Genomic DNA, 21,255 nt, shown 5'->3' on the forward strand with positions numbered 1-21,255 from the left:
ATTGTGCATCAAATGGCATACATAAGCCTATATGTATTATGTTCTTACACATTTGTAAACCTGGTAGCTACACTAACGGTGCCCCTTGTGATCCAAAATAAATTGCATTGATCCCTAAAATCTTTCCCCCTGGTTCCATGATCTGTAGACTCTATGGTGTTCAAAGAGTTCTGCTAATCCCAGCCTCTTCAAATCTGACCATCTCAACTGCTACCTTGTTGCAACTTCATACAGACCAAATGAGAAACTCTGCCTCTTCCATGGGGATCCACACAAAAGTTTACTCAGAGAATACATAACACTAGTTGACTTTTCAGAATATTTTTATAGGGTTCCAACATGCATATTGCACACAACCTCCCACATCTCTTTGACTCCACGGGGTCTTTCCACCCCATTTCTGCTCTCACCAGTCTCCTGGCCTGGACTTTCTAAATTTTTCTCTCCCTATTACTACTCTGAAAACCTGGTACTCTGCTAATACCCAGGCCTTGGTGGGGGTAGACTGGGTGGAGAGAAGGGAGATGTCCTGGAGATGGACACTTGCCCCACACAAACAGGATTCTCATTAAAAGGAATCGTGATGTGCAATCTATCAAGATGACACGTGTAAACAAACATGCATGAAGAGAAAGAGCTTTGGAAATGAGGCTAGAGAATTATTAGTTATGTCTATGATGCCCAGTGTGCAGAGAAAGCAAACACTTACCAAACACCAGCTGGAATGACCACTGGCAGCAACAATCAGATACAAAATGGTTGTCTAATAAAGGAGAATTCAATCCAACCTCTTATCATCCCTGCTACATTATCACTCCACTGCTGTGACTGAAGGTCTCTCTATTTGGAGTCAGGCTGCCTTTCATACCATTTTTTGCAAATTGAAATCAGGATTACTGCCATCATCAACCCCCAGAGGTAGCATCTCTGCAGGCTGGTCTTCTCCAAGCAGCACTTCACAGAAATTGCCTGGGTTCTGACGTCTGCATTTGTTTATTTTGTCTTTTATTCTCCTTCATTCTTGTTGCTCTCGTTTATTTTTGTCTTTGCTTACTTGTCCTCTTTTCTTCCTCTTCACCCTTCCTCCTTCTTTTCCAGGACCCTTCTCTTTCCCCCTTTCCTACCTTCTGATACCCACTCTATTTCCTCTTCCTGTGCTTTCTGCCTACTTTCTACCTCCTCTGTCTCTTCTCCTTGTCAATTCTTGTCTCTTTTCTTTCACTTCACCCCTTTCCTTTCTCTTTCTCTTTTTCTCTGCTCTCTGCATTAATTTCTCTGTCCCCCCCATCCTGCCATGAGATCAATGTCCATCAGACCTGAATGTGCCCAAAGCATATTCACATACTCCTTTCTAAGAAAGCCATCCAAAGTTTGCTCAGAAAATATTAATTGATGTCTCTGATAAATCAAAGATAACTATTCTTTTCATTTGGGGTTGTCTTCCCCTAGTCAAATGTCCAACTCTAATAAATATACCATGAATTATATCAAGAGAGGCATGAAAGCAGGGCAGTGGCACTCATGTTTAACAGGATGCCAGCAATCTGAAGCAGCTTAGCCTCTGAGAATGCAAACCAACTACTCTTGGTTTCCTGAACACCAATTACCTCAAGCTCTTAAGATCAAAAAATCATTTCCATGGAGCCAATTGGGTTATTTATTTTTAATGGAACCTTTTAAAAGGATTAACTAGTTACCTACATCTTAAGACAGAAATACTTACATAAAAGAGGCTCACCATGACAAATCACCCCTGTTAGTAAAGATTGCCAGAGCCCCCCAATCTTTTCCCAGTGCTATATCCCTGATAACATTTCCTCATTTCCAACACAGATTATTAATAAAAATGGGGAGTGAGAGGTGCCTGGGTGGCTCAGTGGGTTAAAGCCTCTGCATTCAACTCAGGTCATGATCTCAGGATCCTGGGATCGAGTCCCGTATCAGGCTTTCTGCTAGCAGGGAGCCTGCTTCCTCCTCTCTCTGCCTGCCTCTCTGCCTACTTGGGATCTTTGTCTGTCAAATAAATAAATAAAATCTTTGAAAAAAATGGGGAGTGAGAGAAAGGTAAGATAGAGAAAATTTCTCAGCTTGTCACTCTGTTTTTCCCGAGTCACCCCCAGATTTTTATTTCTCTTACCACTTGCTGAATTGAATCTCCAAAAGTAGGCAGCTGATGGAAATGGTATATAGCATACTGTTTCTCCATCTTGAATGTGCCTTGGAATCAACTGAAGGCTTGCTAAAGCCCAGATTGCTGGGCTCTAGCCTCAAAGATTATGATTTAGTTGGTCTGAGATTGGGGTGAAGAATTTGCATTTCTCATAATTTCCCAGGTGATGCTATTGCTGCTGGTCTGGGGACCACTTTAAGAATCTTTAATTAAGACAATTTAAAGAATTAATTAAAGAACCTTTAATTCATCTTTAATTAAGACACTCTAAGAGTCACTGTGAAGATATCATAAGCTTTGGGTCACTCGGACTCAGGTCATATCTTTTTTTTTTTTTTTTCAGGTCCATATCTTACTTGTTTAGGCAGCTCTCTCTGAATCAGTAGGCCATGTCTCCTTATCTCTACAAATTGGGATATTGATACCTACATTGCCTGAGTTTTGTTTTGTTTTGGCTGAGTTTTGTCTGTTTGTTTTTGAGAGTTAAGATAATAAACATGAAGTTCAATAAAAAGGAGTTAAAATAGTACTCTCCAAATAGTCAAACTCTCTTTTGTGTTCCATCTAAGTGGCCAGTCATGAACGGCTTACATACTCCCACACATTGTGCGGGATTTTGAGCTGCATAACTATGTATTAGAAAGGATGCTGAAATATACAAGGTATTCTCTACATGTCAGCAGTCTCAAACTTAACTGCATGTTGCAACCATGCCAGGACCTTTAAAAATTACAAATTTGTTGGTACTATGCTTGGTGATTCTGATGTAATTGCTCTGGGAAGAAGTTTGAGCATCAGGATTTGTAAAGCTCTCCAACTAATTATAATGTGCAGCTAAGATTGACAGCCAATGAACTAGATGCATAAAATCCTAGTCATAAGGTGGTTCTGTCACAAAAAGAATTGACCTAATTGTGATGAGTCCTATAGTCTTGAATACCAGTGGTTAGACTGGCTATGTTGGGACTTAATGATGTCTTTGGTGGGTTTCACCCTTTGAAAGATGTGTGTGCAGGTGGGTAAGAGATCTTACTTCTGATGATTCTTACTCAGTTAAATCTGCAGTGATGCTCAATATTTTTTTCCCTAAACTTCTTAATTGAAAAAAAATCCCATTTAATAGAGAGCTAACAGAAAGTCACATTTGATAACTGCTGACCTGGAATGTCAGATAAATATCCATATACATGATTCATAAACTTGATTTGTTGCTCTCGTTCAAAATCAAGCCTAACTTCAGTTCAGTTTTAGGTGAGAATGGTCTTCTGGGGCATTAAGTTTTAATATGGCTATGCCTCTTTGACATTTACTTTCATTAGTTAATAATTTACAACATATTCTTCCCATTGTTTAAGACATGGAAGTTAAAAGAAGTTAGATCTATTTGCTTTGGACACCTGGTGCCTTCCTGTCCCAAATCCTTCCCTGCTTCTTTTTCTTTCACTTCTTTGAATTATAATAGATCAAAGTAACCATTAGATTCAAATATATCTTTAAGGTATCACTTTAATGCTTGGTAACATCATTTTTCCCTAAAAATGCTAAGTGTTAATATCTTTTCTACCTGAAAACGAAGGATGTCTGTATTGGTTTTTTAATTATGTGTAACAAAATATCACATATTTAGTGGCTCAAAAAACACTCATTCATCATGTCACAGTTTTGAGGATCAGGAGTCCAGAAGCAAGTTAACTGGGTCTTGTGGAGGGAGTTTCACAAAGCTACAATCAAGGTGTTGATTAGGCTGCATTTCTTTCTGGATTCTGGGATCCTCTTCCCAGCACACATGTTTGTTGGTTGAATTCATATCCCTGTGTTGTATTTCTGAGATCCCCACTCTCTTCCTGGCTGTCATTTTGAGACCACTCATTTCCTGGAGGCTGCCTATGGTCCCTTGCCCATGGCCTTCTCACAGAATCTCTCATAATATGCAGCTCACTTCTTCAAAGTCAGCAAGGGAGAATCTCTCTAGTCTGTTAAGGCAGAGTATTTTATGATGTAATATAGTCATGGGCATGACATCTCATCCTACCACCTTTGTATATCCCAGCACTTGAGGTAAGGATTTTGAAAAGAATGTGACTTACTAGGAGTGACCATAGGTTGTGTCCATCACAGCAGTGTTCCTAGGGAGACAGAAATCCCAGAAGCCATCAGCTGAAGCAGCTAAATTAAATCTGAAATCATAGCTCAAGCACGGTTAATCCCCACCCTCAGTGTTGTACTAAAATCCAGACCTCTCCTTGGGGATTTTGCCAATAGTGGCAACAAACTTTTTCTTGATTTCTGCAAGAGGTTTGATGTTGTGGCCAAAAGAACCAGCAAGAGATGAAAGTTTTTTGTTTGTTTGTTTGTTTGAAATCTTTTTTTTTTTCCCTATACCACTTGACGAGTTTGAGAACTCACTGCATCTTTAAAAATAGATGAGGGGAAGTGAGGATGAAATCATAGGGGTCTACATTTTTTACAAAGTACCTTTATATAAGAAGCACTAAATCCCACCTATGGTAAGGTGGGAAAGAGGACGAGTTTAGCACATGCTTGAAAAAGAGCGGGATATGGTGTTTAGGATAGAGAAATAAGCTGCTAATTGCATAAGGCAATTGCTCTTTTATCATGAGCCCTCAGAGTTATTCTTGAGGCTTCACAGGCTGATTGTGTAACCTTCAGTAAATCACTTCATCCCTGGCAGGTTCTGTCTCCCTGTCAGCAAATTAGGGATTAAGATCTTCTCTTCCAATCACAAAGGGGGGGTGGGTAATAATTGGTTTTGTTCTGTTCTTGAAAGACTCAGATAAAAGATCTCCCTTAAGTGCAAAGTATTACTCATGTACTTTAAAATCAAGGTATAAGAACAGAGTTAAAATGTTATTTTCTATGCCCTAGCAGGATTTTCTGTCAGACTTCCAGAAGCAGAGTTTTCTGAGAAGTTTGTCTACAGGTCTCAGCAAATAAACTGGCTGCCCTTCTGACTTCCAAATACTGGCATGATAGAAGTGCTTTACAGGGTTCGAACCTTTCAACTGACATTTTCTACATTGGGCAGATGGTTTAGCTTCTTTGGACATCAAATTCTCCTTCGAAGATTCAGGCTATTAATGCCCACACAAGTGAAAAATGATGAAAAATATTTTGCTTAATTTCCTTCATTGAGAGTTTGCTCAATAGAAATTGGAGCCCTTCGGCTCTTTCCTACTCAATGTATTAAGTACAGAAGTAACTGATATCACGGTGAACATTCTGGAACTCTGGAATTCTGGAATGTCATCTTGAAGTATGTTACACAAGAGTTTGTTAAATATAATCTGTGGCATTTGGATGCTTTTTATTTTTTTTTATTTTCAACTAATTAAGTATGCTAAATTTTTGAAATCATATGGGTGACATAAATTGAAACACATAAGTGTCTCATCTACAATCAACTCCCCATGAAACCTCACTGAAGATAAGTATGCTTAACTTTCTTCTTTATTCTCCTAGGTATTTTTATGTGCATGTACTTAAATGTGTTTGCATAGGGATTCTTTTGCCACAAATGGGTTTGTTAATACATGTATACTACAGATTATTTTTACCTAACAATGAGCAATTATGAATATTTAATTTTATTTTCAAACAACCATTATACACAGGTTGGTCAGGAGTTCCCTGTTTGGGGACACTTTGAGCCTGACATAGTAATTAGTCTAGTGGGTTAGCATATACCAGTTTTCAGCCTCTTCTTTGATTGCTTGGGAATTCCCATAGGGGAGACAGTAGTTTCTGCACTGCCCTTCTACCCCATCCCTTTTCCAGAGAGGGATTTACTTTTTAAAGGCTATCCCATCACTTCAGCACACCAGTATCCACAACTGCCCCTTTCCCCAACAAAGAGAGAAAAAGAGAGACATAAAAGTGGACTAAGGACCTTATTTCTGTTTAACCTATCAGTTTCCTAAAGACCATGACCTGAGGCTAATTCATCTTGATATTCTCTACTCCTAATTCCAAATGTGTGGCCCATTGTGCCATTCAGTATTTGGTTTTAAAATAAAAGTACTAGACCAAGATAACAGCTAAAAGTCATCTTGTGTCATCCATATAATGCCAACTTCTAAAATAGCTTGTACGTTTATTAAATGAGATACATATTCAGGGGGCACTCAGGTTGCTCAGTTGGTTAAGCATCTGCTTTCAGCTCAGGTCACGATCCTGGGGTCCTGGGATCTGGTCCTGCATCAGGCTCCCTGCTCAGTGGGGAGTTTGCTTCTCCCTCTACCCCTCTCCCCTGCTCACTCATCTTCTCTCTCTTTAAATAAAATCTTAAAAGAAGAAGAAGAAGAAGAAGAAGTAGAAGAAGAAGAAGAAGAAGAAGAAGAAGAAGAAGGAGGAGGAGAAGGAGAAGAAGAAGGAGGAGGAGGAGGAGGAGAAAAAGAAAAAGAAGAAGAAGAAGAAGAAGAAGAAGAAGAAGAAGAAGAAGAGGAGGAGGAGGAGGAGGAGGAGGAGGAGGAGGAGGAGGAGGAGGAGGAGGAGGAGGAGGAGGAGGAGGAGGAGGAAGGAAAGAAAAAAAATACATATGCAGGATATTTGATTCTTGTTTGACTCCTAAACCTGTCTTTTCTCAATAAATGTTACCTGTCTATGTACCCAGTCACCCAGAAATCAGATGTCTTTCTAGATTCTTCCATAAGAATCTACTGCATCTGATTAATCACTAAGCTCAGTCAGTTTTCTAGTTTTTATCTCTCTCCCATCTACCCCTTCCTTTTCCTCTACACTGCACTTGTCTCTCTTTCATCTCTCACCTTCATTACCACAATGGCCTCTGAATCTCCTGGACTCCAGTGTTATCTTCCTCTGAACCTGTCTCCACAGAGCAGCTGAAGGCATCTTTCTAGAGCACAAATTGGACCCTTTTGATTCTTACTTAAAACTAGTTAATATCTGTCCATTGTCATTACAGGACAGACTCAAGAGCCTTATGTACTCCTCAACATATATTTGTTGAGTGTCTACTGTAAGTTCAACCCTGAGTTAGATTCCCTCTGTACTATAGTGACCCAACTAGCCCTTGCTTACTTTTCCAGTCTCATCTCTCACTATCTTTTATTCACTCTGCTTCAGCCATAAAGAACTGCCTGCTGTTGATGTGATTCACCCTGAGAAATTCACCCTGCCCTTTTTTCCTGCAGAGAATGATATTCTCCATGACTCCCTTACCTTCATGAGGCAAACTCCTATACCTTCTCCATATCTCAGCTTAATTTTTGCCTCAACATAATTTTTTCCATCATTCATTCTGTGAGTGCTAATAAGAACCCACCACTCAACTAGGTATTTAGGAAGCATTGACTAAAATGATGGGTAAGTTCTTTTAGAGATTAGAGCTTATATATTTTTTTTAAAGATTTTATTTATTTATTTGACAGAGAGCGATCACAAGTAGGCAGAGAGGCAGGCAGAGAGAGTGAGAGGGAAGCAGGCTCCCCACTGAGCAGAGAGCCCGATGCGGGACTCGATCCCAGGACCCTGAGATCATGACCTGAGCCGAAGGCAGCAGCTTAACCCACTGAGCCACCCAGGCGCCCTAGAGCTTATATTTTAATGGGAGTTGGTGGAGGCGGGGTTGGTGAAGGGGAGGGATGAGGCAATAAACAAACAAACAATTAAGGAAATCCCTAGTGTGATCAGAATTGTGAAGAAATATGTTATAGAAAGGTAGAACAGATAGCTTCTTTTGATGTGTGGCTAAAGAAGAGTTCCCTGGGGAGATGGCACTTAATTGAATCTATAATACTAAGAAGGATGCAGCCATCTGAAGGTCATTCCAGGCAGAAAGAACAGCCATGAGTCCTAAAGCAGGAGTGAGGCAAGAATGTTTGGAACATGGAATATTTATTTTATTTTATTATTTCTAAAGATATTGAGAAAATGCTGGTTTTTAAAGGGTCAGATATAATATACCATAATGATTTTTTAAAAATGACTCTGTGAGGCTGCTCTAAGAAGAATGGAATGTAGAGAGCCAAAGTAAAACAGGGAGACCCTAGAGAAAGAAGTTTCAGGAGAGTAAGGGAAGAAGTGTTGTTTAGTCCAGGATGGTGGCAAAACATGGTATGTGGTGGAGGATGAGCTGATAGGCCATTTTGATGGTTTGGACTGAAAAGATGAGGAGTTGAGGACTCAAAGTTGACTCAAAGCTAACTTTGAAAGATTTATATGTAGAAAAACTTTATTTGACACCTTGTAGGTTTGGAGACCCTCCTAGAGTGTTCCCCACCATTGCATTGATTTAAAGACCGCTTCCCTATTCTAGAAGCTCCTTGAGGACAGGTACTGTATTATTATTATTTTTTTTACCATAATAACATTAAATCTTCAGAGCATGCCTTGTATATAACATATAATCAATAAATGTTTGTGAATGAGTGACCCCAATCAAAAAGTGCAAAAAGATAAAATTTTTATCTCCTCTCTCTTTCTTTTTAGTTCCCTTCACAACTACCTAGTAAGACTGAAGAGCTATCAATTTGCTCTTGGGAAAAAAAAAAATCTAATGATAAGAAAAGTGAAAGAACATGAGTTTTCTTGTAAAAGAACTATAAAAATTGCTTGACACATTTGCTGGGTTTATCAAGTGATCCTCAAAAATATTAAGGGCAGTCTCATATGGTAACAAAGAACTACTTCTGGTTCTGTAGCAGGGGTGTTCCTAATTTTCATCCCATAGATACTCACATCTTACAATTCTCAGTAAATATACTGTCAAGTGAATAATAGGATTTCTGTAGCTCAAGAACCTCTCTCATCTCAGCAAAATATTTCAAAAACTAAAATAGATTGGGTGGTGGCATCTAGCAATTCCCATACGTATTAGAGTAGGTTCACTGCTGTTAACACACAGTCCAGTATTTCAGGGACTTAACACAACAAAGGTTTGTTTCTTTCTTATCTCCCAATCCTAGGTGGATCATTAAATGTTGTATTCAGTTTGGTTGCTCTGCTTCACCTGTTCATTAAGGTTATCCCTTCCATCTTATGATTTCATTATTGTCTGTGGCCTCAGCACCCTCCACTGGGCCAACTGTGTCTGGTCCTTGGTCAAGAAAAAAGAGAGAGAACAAAGAATACATGGGACACATTGGGCATGTCCTGGAGTGTCAGACATTACTTCTGCCAATATTCCACTGGTCAAAACTCAGTTACATGGCTCCATTTGACTTTAAGAGAGCTACAAAATACATATTTTGAAAGAAAATAAAATTAAATTTCCTCTAAATTAGGGAATGGCATGGGAGAAAGTTATGTCAGAGATTCCCAAGATCACTCCCAAGTTCAGTCTTTTGCCAGGAGGATTCACAGGATTTAATATATCATCATATTCAATGCTACCATCTGTTAGAGCAAAATGATACAAAAACAAAATCAACAAAGGGAAAAGGTGCGTGGGATAATGTTTGGAGGAAACCAAATGTAAACCTCCAAGAGTGCTTTCCTAGTGGAGTCACACTGAATGTGTTCATTTCTCAGAGTCCACAGTCTCTCATGGTTTGTCTCTCATTCCGATTTCCCCCAACTCACTTCTCTCCATTTCCCAATGTCCTCTGTGTTATTCCTTATGCTCCACAAGTAAGTGAAACCATGTGATAATTGACTCTCTCTGCTTGACCTATTTTACTCAGCATAAACAATGAATTTTATAACACTGAAAAAAAATTAAATTAAAAAAAAAAAAAAAGAATGTGTTCATTTCCCAAGCCATCAGTTCTGACAACATAGGTAAAATGCTGTCTACCAAGGAAAGTCATTAAGTACTTAGTCCCCAGGGCTTTTACTGGGACTGGTCACATAGGCACCCTCTGTCTAGCATGTACCTGAATTCTAGACCTCCAGAAGCAAAACAGGTGTTCAGCATAAACCATATTGTTTGCACAAACAATTTAGGTACAGTGAGCCATTCTTATCAGAGAATGGTGGAAACTCTCCCAATTTCCCAGATTCTAGCTCTTAAAGATGAATTGTATGCCTCTGAAATTTATGTTATAGCTCTAATCCCCAATGTGACTGTATTTTGTGATGGGACCTTTAGACAAGTAACTAAAGTTAAATGAGGTCATAAAGATGAGGCCCTAGTCCCATAGGACTGGCGTTCTTAGAAGAAGAAAAAGAGATACCAAGGAAGCAGGGCACAGAGGAAAGGCCCCTTAAGGACACAGTGAGAAGGCAGTCAGCTGCAAACCAAAGAAGAGAAGCCTCAGGAGAAGCCAATTCTGTGAACACCTTGATCTTGGACTTCCAGCTTCCAGATCTGTGAGAAAATAAGTTCCTGTTGTTTAAACTGCCCATCTGTGATATTTTGTGATTGTGTTCCTAGCAGAATAGTAGAGCAGTTAAGGGCCAACTTTGCAAGTAGACCTTTCTAAGTGCAGCAGCCTCAGCCCTGCAATGATAATTTGTTTCTATACAAAAGTGCATACATTTAGGAGTAAATATGATAATGTGATTGGATGCCAGTTCTGACATTGGGCAAGATGGTTGGTCTCTCTGGGCTTCACCTATCTAATCTGCAAAATTAGAGAAATAATATTTCAGATGACTTGCAAAGATAATGAGTGTAAGGCACAGAGCACAGAACCTATCTTATTATAACACTCAAATTATAGTTAGCATTATTCCTACGATCATTATCATCAACAATATTGTCATCCTGCTGCTCCTCTGAATTGTGTTATAATCAGAAGTGGTGGGGCTGGGAGAGGGGAAGAGAAAGAATCTTAAGGAGGATCCGCACCAAAACCTGATGACCTGAGTTGAAATCAAGGGTCTGTTGCTTAACCAACTGAGCTACCCAGACACCCCTAGAAAGTCTTTCTGTGAGTTTTGCCCACACTCTAGCCTGAGGACAAATTTGGAAAGTGTGCACTTTTATTTTGGTTTCATTTTACCATGTCAGTTGAATTCTTGGAGAAACTGATAACAGTATTTCTCATAATAATTCCTTCACTGAGATTTCATGAAAATCAAAAGAAACTAGATCATTTGTGATGTTTTGAACATACAATGCAACATAGAGATGCAGGTAATTTTTAAGAAACAACTTACATAAAAGCAACCCTTTAAAAGGCAAAAAGACTCTGAAAGCATTTCTAAAATCTTTAAGATGGTTTGTCCACTTACACACAACAATTCTGTAAGATCAAATTTCATTTTTCTTTCAAGTCACAGGTGAGCTTGTCGGTTCTGGTGAGGCAGTTCTGCTCCCTCGGGACATTCCCAAAATGCAGGGTTCTTCCCACAAATTGCCCCACTCTCCCTCTGCTTGGCTGATGTCCCCATCTGCATTATGTAAACTAGGTCACTTTCATCTCTATGTCCTGAGGGAAGGTGAAAGAGCCAGAGACTAGGGGCAGGTGACTTGCTTTAATTTAGAGATAACATAACAGTTATATACATCACTTTCACTTACATCCTATGGACTCACGGGTCACATGAATCACCCTGCCCCAGGGGGAAGTTAGGAAATGTGGTGTCTAGCTGGACAATGCTGTGAATAGGTAGGAGAGGAAACTACCTTGGGGAAACAACTAGCACTCTGCCAAAGTCAATAAAACCTCCTTCCACTTAATTTTCTAGAGAATATCCTAAATATTTCCTAAGTTAGTCCAGCTAATCCTTCTAAGACAAATTTCTTAGTCTGAGAGCAATATGTCAACTGTTTCTTCAAACTCGTATATTCCTTAACAGATCAAGATTTTAGAAATAATAATAATAATATTATTATTATTATTATTATTATTATTATTATAGTGAAAGTTATTGTGGTTGTGGTTGAAGGAGAATTGATGAGACCAACCGGGTGGGCATGAAGACTTATTAAGTCTGTTTTCTGAATGCTTTGAGGATTCCGACTTCCTCGGCACTAAACCTCAGAACTGACTAGACAACAAGCTCAAAACAGTTTCATCCAAGGAAGTTTGTGGATACAACATGTTCTGCAAGGAACCAGGTCCTTAAAGCACAGAACCCAAACACCACGAGGTGGTAAGACTTCTGTGTGCATCAGGTTTGAATGGCATTACTCTTTCTCATTTTTTTTTTTTTTAAGAACTAATTTTTCCACAAAAAGGTGTCCCTGGGAGTCGAGTAAATAATTTTTCAAATTCAGCACATGCTCTTCAAAGAGCCCATTGTGCAACTTCGGAAGTTTTGTGGTTAACACTAAAAACAAATTCAGGGCACCATTCATCACTGTAAGCGGCTGGCAGGGAACCTACCTCATAAAGTCAGGTCATTTTCCTTTTTTTTTTTTTTTTTTTTTTTACAGTTCCCAGTTAAATGTGTCCATTAATATAAGCCTAACTGGCAATTATTTTAGTGATCCTGGCAGGCATTCAAATCTTCATTAAAATAAAATAAGTTGCCAAAACTTTGGAAGTCTTTTCAGTGCTACATTTGAGTTGATGTATGAGACTTGAAATCCTCTTAAATCTGTGTTGATTAATTTAACTTGAGGGAAATATGAAGAGATGTGTCAAAGGAAATGAGATAGAATCTGTAATTTTTTTTTATCTATGCACATTCTAATGAATTAGGCCTAATATGTGACATTTCAACTCCCATAGAATTTTAGGAGCTTGAGTAACAACTTCTCGTGTCAAGCTCTTCCTGGTTATTCATCTTTTCCACAACACATGGAGCATCTATCACTGAGTACGTACTATACTACAGGTACTTTGCTCGTATTGGATATGTATCAATGAATAAAAGAGATTATCCTCAACTCATAAACACTGGAGTTTAGTGTAGGAAGTGTAAACTTAATAAGAAAGGGAAAAACAAATTAAGTGAAAATGGTAGTATGGTACATTCAATGAAAAGAATAGGACAGAATTCTGTAAGAGACACTCATGCAGGCACAGGGGACCTAGAAGGCATGATGGTTAAGTTTAATTTGTTGACTGAGTAAGGCTCTGGTGCTCAGTTCTTTGGCCAACCATTAATCTAGATATTACCTTGAAAGTGTTTTGTAGATGTGATTAACATATACAATCAGTTGATTCTAAGTGAAGCATTCCTTAATAAACTGGTTGCCTCATCTGATCAGTCGAAGACCTTAATTACAAAAACTGAGGTTTCCAAAAAAAGAAGAAATTCTGCCTCAGTATTGTAACATAGAAATCTTGCCTGAATTTTCAGCCTTCCAGCCTACCCTACAGATTTCAGATTTGTGAGTGCCCATAATCCCATGCTAATTCCTTAACAACTGCTCATTCTCTCACTCCCTCCCCTTTCCCTCCCTCCTTTCTTCTCTCTCTCTCTCTATCCTTCTCTCTCTCTGCCCCCTCACCTCTCTTTCTTCCTCTCTCCCCCACTCCTTCTCTCTTTCCTTCTTACTTGGTTCTGTTTCCCATAGAACCCTGACTGACACAGAAAGTTTTCCTTAAGTCAAGACTCCTTATGAGCAAGGGAAAATTTATCCCCAGTTGAAGACATAGCAAGTGCAAAAGCCCTAAGGCAGGAAAGGGTTTATAAAATCCAGGGAACTAGTGAAAGTTATTGTGGTTGTGGTTGAAGGAGAAGGGATGAGACCAACCAGGTGGGCATGAAGCAGGTCACATAGAACCATGGAGGCTAGATTTGATTCTGTGTGATAGGAAGCCACTGATAATTGAAGTAAGGGAGTGATATAGCCTATATATAATATATATATGTGTATATATATATATATATATAGAGAGAGAGAGAGAGAGAGAGAGTGATATAGCCTATATAATATATATAGTGATATAGTGATATATATATAGTGATATAACCTATATTATATATATAGAGAGAGTGATATAGCCTATATATATTATATATAATATAGATTATTATTATATATTTTATATATATATGAGATATATATATATTAAACTCTATTTGACAGAGAATGGGTTTGGTTGAGGAGGGAGAAGGAAGAAAGGAAAACTAATAAGGAAGATATTGTAGTAGTCTGACATATATATGATGGTGAATTGGACTAAAGATTGTGGTAACTAAGATGTAAAGGAAAGGACAGAGAAAGATCTATCATTTAGGGTTTTTGGTGGTGGGCAGCAGAAACTTAGCCTGACTGACAGAAGAAGAAAAAGAAGTGCTTGGAAAGATCTAGGGCGCTCTCAAAACTGAAAGAAAACATGAGCACCCTGGTCTTACAAGAGAGAAACATCCAGAGGCTCCAGGTAAACAGAGGTAAATCAATGGGGATGAGCAAAATATTAAATGAGAACTATATCTGGATCTAACATCCCTTGCTCTCTGTTTTGCAGCCAGACCTTTCACTTCCTAAGCACATGTTCTTTCCAGGGAAATAACCAAATTATGACACCTGCCAGAGGAAATCTGGAGGTGGAGCCTGTGCATGGCTGGGAGAATCAGAGCTCACTACAAACCCTGTCCTTACACTGCTTCTTTACTCATCCCAAAGCCCAGCTTCCCAGGCACTACCCCCAACACCTTTCCATCCTGGTCTTAACTACAGACTTCTCCACACGTTACTCTTATTTTCATTGTTGGAAAAAGAAATCACTTGTGGAGAAGAGCTTCTGGCTCTTTCTGCTCTCAGGGTCTTTTCACATGTTGTTTTCAGACACACATTCTCTCCTATTTAGTATGGATTGTTACAGTATCATCCTAAATCCTGCCTCTCCTGAGCACATGGGATTAGATCAAACCCCTTCTCCTCAGAACATTCTGTCATTGCACTCAGTTTGTTTCTTTCTTAGCATTATCATCGACTGTAATAATAAATTAATTTATTTAATTCACTGAATCCCTATGAGATGGGATATTAATGAGGGCCAGGCCACTGGCATTAGACTTACCCATGTATATTTTTTGACATACAGTATGTTCTTAATAGACACTTGTTGCTTGGACTCCCTCTCTAACTCTGAGTGGGGCTGTGTGTACAATGTAAAGGGCCCCAGGGACTAAATCTTAGCCTTAGGGAATTTGTCCTGGCTAACTCTTCCTTTAGACCTGCTCCCCATGTTTTGCTATTTCTGGTCTCCCTCTTGGGTTTTTTTTTTTTTTTTTTTTTTTTTGTCTTGAGTTCTGTGCCACCCTTACAGGTGAACTCTCTGTGGAGGTCTAGACTCTGGCTCCCCCTACCAGCTGTCTTCCAGGTATCCTTAGATTCTAGTGCTTGCAGTCCTGAGCAGAAACCCCCACCTTTTCCCAAACACCTCGTTTGGGCGTGCTTCTCTGGCTCTGCTTGTCTGCCAAAAAACAAAATAAAGTAATAAAACAACAAAAAACAAAAACAAAAAGAACAAGGGTATACAAAGATTAAGGAAACAGTGCTTCTGTTTTCAAATGCTTTACAAGCTAATTACCAAATAAAAACTAAACTAATAGAATTACTGAAGTAAAAATGAGTCTAAAAATTTGCCTGCAAAACCCTACTGAACACTTTAAAAGCAGTGTTTTTGAGCTTGTTCATCTCACTGTCAGTGAGTGAGATAAGAGGCTAGCAACTCAAGACAAGAGTGAATATTTGAGCCACTCTGATGAAGTAATTACCATATAAATTATTTTGCATAAGTGACCAATTTACATGGTACTGAAGATCATGTTAGAGAAATGGACAGAAATATATTAGAGTTAATAAAATATGACAAACTTCAGTAGTGGAAAGGCAAAGCTGGAGAACTAGTAGGTGCAAATATAACCCTTAAAGTTTTTGAGAATCATCACTGATATATCGAAAAGGAAAAAGAACTATGTCATCACATGTGATATATTATTAATATGTTAATGATGCTTGAAGTATAGTATGCACTATGCATTATCATAAGATGCTTTCACATACAGGCCATTTTCACTTTAGGTCATATCATTTTAAAGCCACATCAGAGGGGGAGACAAACCATGAGAGGCTGTGGACTCTGAGGAACAAACTGAGGGTTTGGGAGGGGAGGAGGATGGGGAGTTGGGTGAGCCTGGTGGAGGGTATTATGGAGGGCACGTATTTCATGGAGCACTGGATGTGGTGCATCAATAATGAATTTTGGAACACTGAAAAGAAATAAAATAAAATAAAATGGAAAAAAAAGTTAAAAAAAAAAGCCACATCAAGAAAAATATTGACATTTTGTGGAAGAGGAAACAACGGGCAGTACATTTTTTTTTTAAGATTTTTTTTTTATTTGACAGATCACAAGTAGGCAGAGAGGCAGGCAGAGAGAGAGGGGGAAGCAGGCTCCCTGCTGAGCAGAGAACCCGATGTGGGGCTCCATCCCAGGACCCTGGGATCATGATCTGAGCCAGAGGCAGAGGCTTTAACCCACTGAGCCACCCAGGCTCCCTTTTTTTAATTTATTTTTTATTTTTTTAGTACATTTATTTCTAATGTGTGGAATGACAATACATTTGGTGACAGAAGCAGGACTCAGACATAATTTTGGGAAATTTTTTTTCCAGTTCCATTTTGCCATAGCAACCTCTACTCCCCATCCAAAGTTTTAAACACTATAATCTATAAATAATAAAAGAAAGAGTGCCTTTAAAACCACTGAGGAACATCAAAGGACCATTTCACTAGAGTAGATAATATTATCCTAGAAGGTTAACTTAGGGTCCTCTTGAACACTTTCCTCTTAATGTTCAAAGATCCTTGGCTAACAGAGAGAAATGTTTAGAGTAAGCTTAAATAGCACCTACAAAATCCTTAGCCTGATGGACCTTTTCTTTTTTTTTTTAAGCATTTGAATAAGTCAGTAAGGAAATAAACAAAATAATTTCTTTCCAATGTGAATTTTAAACCACTATTGGTAGGTCAATGTATAACCTAACTCCTATTTTTGTGTTTAGTTTTTTCATTCATGAAGATATAGATGTTTTCTTTTCTATTTTAATTCCAAGCAACATATAGTACATCATTAGTTTCAGATGTGGTGTTGAATAATTTATCAGTTGTGTATAATACTCAGTGCTCATCATATCACATACCTTCCTGAATGCCCATCACCCAATTATCTCATCTTCCTATCCACCTATTTTTGTTTTTAATATATCACCTGCTGATCATCAAAAAATTCTGGAATTTGCATAAGACACATATAATATGACCAATAAAATATACACAATAGATTTCACAACATTGATAAAAGGAGAAAATTTAATTTTCCAAAAATGTGGGTCAAGAGTTACTACAATTTGGCATCATAGTCCTTAACTCCTCAGAAACCAAGTATTCACCTTTTCTTCTTGTTTGTTTTTTGTTTTTGCACTGGCTTTGCCTAAATGGGTAAATGACAGTTTCTCCTATTTTTTAAAATTCTTTTTCAGTCCTCTGAGCATAGTATCTGATCATATCACTTCATCTTTAGGCAGCTAACTAGTTATGGAAACTTTCTCTATCATTATATACCTTCTTGTCCCATAAAGAGATCATAAAAGATTATTTGTTGAAGTATTTAGAGAAAGGAAAAACAAAAAATATTCCAAGCAGCCTTATCACCCAGAAAATAAATAGCACAATTTCTGTGGTTAAAAACCAGGTTGGAGCTTCTTACCAGAAATGTAGTCCAATGCAGAGTTTCATGGGGGAAAAAAAAAGAGAAAGATAAAAAATCACTAAACGTTTTTGAAATAAGCAAATTCCAGGACAGGATTTGATTAAGTTGCTTTGTAGTTCATTGCTACAGCTTGTGGTGTGTAATTATTTCAGGACTCATAGACCCCATATGTTATCAGCGGTGATTGGAAGTGGGGTGGGAAATAATGTTTTTCATGGAACTAATAGTAGATTAAACACATTTAAATGTGCCATATACAACTGAGTATTTTATTGCTTGTCACCAGCAGAATCAAGGCACCATGTAATCTGCACAATGAAGTGAGTGCTAGTAATGCCTACTTGGTTTCTTCTGGAACTCCACATAAAACCCCATATTAGTTCCCTAATTAAAGGCAAGCCTGTTATTGAACACACTTTGTATTATCATTAATAAATGCTGCTGATTTGTTGGATAGATTACATTTATTGAAAACAGAATGGGAGCATGCAGTTAATTGCCAATTTTACCTAATTAATTAGTGTTTTATATGACTAGAATATTCTTCAGTTGATCATAGCACTTGCTGCTAGAGTTGGATAAACCTGATGTTTAAAAGAGCCAGTCTCTCACAGTACCTTCCACTGACCTCATTCCTTCATTATTAATACTGGAAATGTAGCAAAGACATGTGGGTCAGTGCAAAGGTGGGAACTAAGAGCCATCTAATCCTGTTGCAACCCCAGCTTTGATATTTACTAGTCATTTTACCCTGAGAAACTTCCCTGAACTTCACCCTCCTTATTTGTAAATGGGGATAATACTATCTACTTGTAATATTGGTGAGAAATCTAAAAGAAATCATTTATATGTAGAGTTTATATGTGATGCTGCATTCCTAAGCCCTTCCATGAATATACCCAACAGAAACAAAAATGTCCAATGCTCACAGTCTTTGGGTATTGTGGTGAAGGTAAATTATACAGTGAGATTCCTGCTAATACACTTTTGAGAACAACTAATCCCGCCTTCTCCAAGTTTTGCAGAGACAAATCTGAAGTCTTGACCATTGCGACGGTTATTTGTCCTGAAGTCAAATAATCAATTAAATAATGATATATCTCCTTCTTTGCCTTCAAACCTTGTCTTCTGCCTCTCAATTCAGAATTCTTGCTACCATAACAAACTGCTTCTGAAATTCTCAGTCACCTTGCCCATACCACATACGAAATCATGAAATTCAACCTGTCATTCACACAAATTTATTGAGTTTCTACAGAAGGTGGAACTGCAATAAACATTTAGGAAATGAAGAGTATGCAAATAGATGTTATTCTTGTCCTCAAGAAGTGAAGGGACCTTGTAACTCGAGTTATTTATTTTTCTACATTATTACTGTAGAGCCCAGGCTATCTATCATATGCATAGCATTTTTTGGCAGAGTGGTCATAACATCAAGAGGTTTAGAAACTTCTCAAGGTTATAGAGCTAATTAGTAGCTGAGACAGAATTATAACAGACGTATCTGAGTTCCTATCCCAAAATCCCAGCCTACTATCCCAATAGGAACACACAGAATATCTAAAAAAATAGAGTGAAAATATAAAAAAAAAAATCTTGGCCCTAAACAAGTAGAATTTCAAATATTTTATGTAACAACTAGGTAGAACCAGAATTTATAGTTCTCATTTGAATGATCAAGCCACCTCGGAGGTGATTTATTATGCAGGTATCATATGAAGTTCAAGATTACATGAAAAGGAGTTAATAAGGTAGTAAAACATCATAACATATGGGTAAAAAGTATAGACTCTGGAGTCAGAATGCCTCAGTTCACATCCTGATTCTGCTACTTACAGATATCAGTTAGCCTCTCTGTATCTCAGTTCCTATTCATAAATGACTGACCTTTTTGTCCAAGCAATAAGAAGAATGGGTTGACATTCAGAAAGATTGAAAGAAGGCCACTTTTGGAGAAGAGGTCAGGAACCCCATTTGTTTGGGGATTTAGGACTTCTTGTAGACATATATGCCTACTTATGCCATAGGTAGTAATAGCATATGTATGCTTAGAGTTCAAGGGGAGAGGTCCAGGCTGGAAAAGAAATGTTGGTGAGCTTGACATCTAAATCATATTTATCTCCATGAGACTAGATGAGATCACCAAGGGAACAAGCACAAGATATGATGAGATTTATGTTTTAGAAACATTCCTTTGACAGAACTGAGTAAGACGAACGAGAGCAGAGGCTGTTAGACCAGCTTGAAACCCACTGCAGTAGTTAAAGTTTGAGATTAGCAAGGATGATAACAGCAGTAACCGTGGAAATAACAAAAATGAATTATAATGCAATGTAGCTGTAATGAAAAATGAATATAGTACCAGTTACAATAAAAAAATAAAGCAAGAATTCTATAAGGGCCAGGACTCTCCACTTGTTTTTGTGATCTGAAGACAGAGGAGGCAAAAGTTAGATTGTCTCTTAGATTTTGTGCAGCTGGCCCCAAGAGGAAAGAATAGATTCTCATCTTAAACTAACTCAGAAAAGTCAAATCTCACAATGTTTTAAAGATCAACTTTCACCCATTTTTAGGATATATGTTCTAACCTCTTATTGATTTTACCTTCCATTGCTCCTGCCATACCAGCACAACCACCTCCCATATTGAAAAGCTAGAGATGATTAAAAAAAAAAAAAGAGGCAGTAAGGGAAGTTTCTGATATTTATATTGTTTAGGATATTGTCTCCTCTTTAGCAAGTTTGAGCATTTGCAAAACCTGTTTCTCCTATTTCTGAGCACACTCTTTTTCCAAATGCTTAAACTCTTTATTCCTTGTATCCAATATTCATGCACCAAAAATTCTGTAGGTGTGGAGAGGTGGAGGTAGGGGTGTGTGTGTATGTGTGTGTGTATTCAAATTAAATGAACAAGATGCATAAAGACATAAAGAATGACATAGAAGAAACTGGAACACATTGCTTAGAAAACAAAAGGAGTAAGAGTGAAGGAGTGATTCAGCTTTGGGTAATGTTCTGGAGTTCTAATTACAATGCAGAGAAATGTATTTATTTAAATTTAAATATATTTTATCAAGTCTTCTACCCTTCCATGTAGATGATCCTGATTTTATTTGAATATAAGTATCCCCTCTTTCTATACATTACTTAATATTAGTTGCATACAACAAGATAGACCTATTCACACAATTACTTAAACTGGCAACATTTGACTTTCTGTAGATTGCAAAGTTTCAGATTTGTGAACTTTCCAAAAAATAAACACAGTCATGTGTCTGCTAGCCATTTGTATGTCTTCTTTAGAGAAGTGTCTGTTCATGTCTTCTGCCCATTTTATGACATGATTATCTGTTTTTTGGGTGTTGAGTTTGAGGAGTTCTCTATAGATCTTGGATATCAGCCCTCTGTAGTGTCATTTGCAAATTTTTCTCCCATTCCATGGGTTGCCTCTTTGTTTTGTTGACTGTTTCCTTTGCTGTGCAGAAGGTTTTATCTTAATGAAGTCCCAAAACTTTATTTTCACTTTTGTTTCCTTTGCCTTTGG

The 21,255-nt window shown here is 38.0% G+C and overlaps 1 protein-coding gene across 5 annotated transcripts in view; it reads left to right on the plus strand.

Moving 5' to 3' along the window:
- KCNIP4 (potassium voltage-gated channel interacting protein 4) overlaps positions 1-21,255 on the plus strand; it is a 1,119,538-nt gene that overhangs the window by 1,011,823 nt on the left and 86,460 nt on the right. The window lies entirely within an intron of this gene.

The sequence above is a fragment of the Lontra canadensis genome, unplaced genomic scaffold (genome assembly GCF_010015895.1).
Source record: "Lontra canadensis isolate GAN:19392208 unplaced genomic scaffold, GSC_riverotter_1.0 scaffold1, whole genome shotgun sequence".
Lineage (NCBI taxonomy): Eukaryota > Metazoa > Chordata > Mammalia > Carnivora > Mustelidae > Lontra > Lontra canadensis.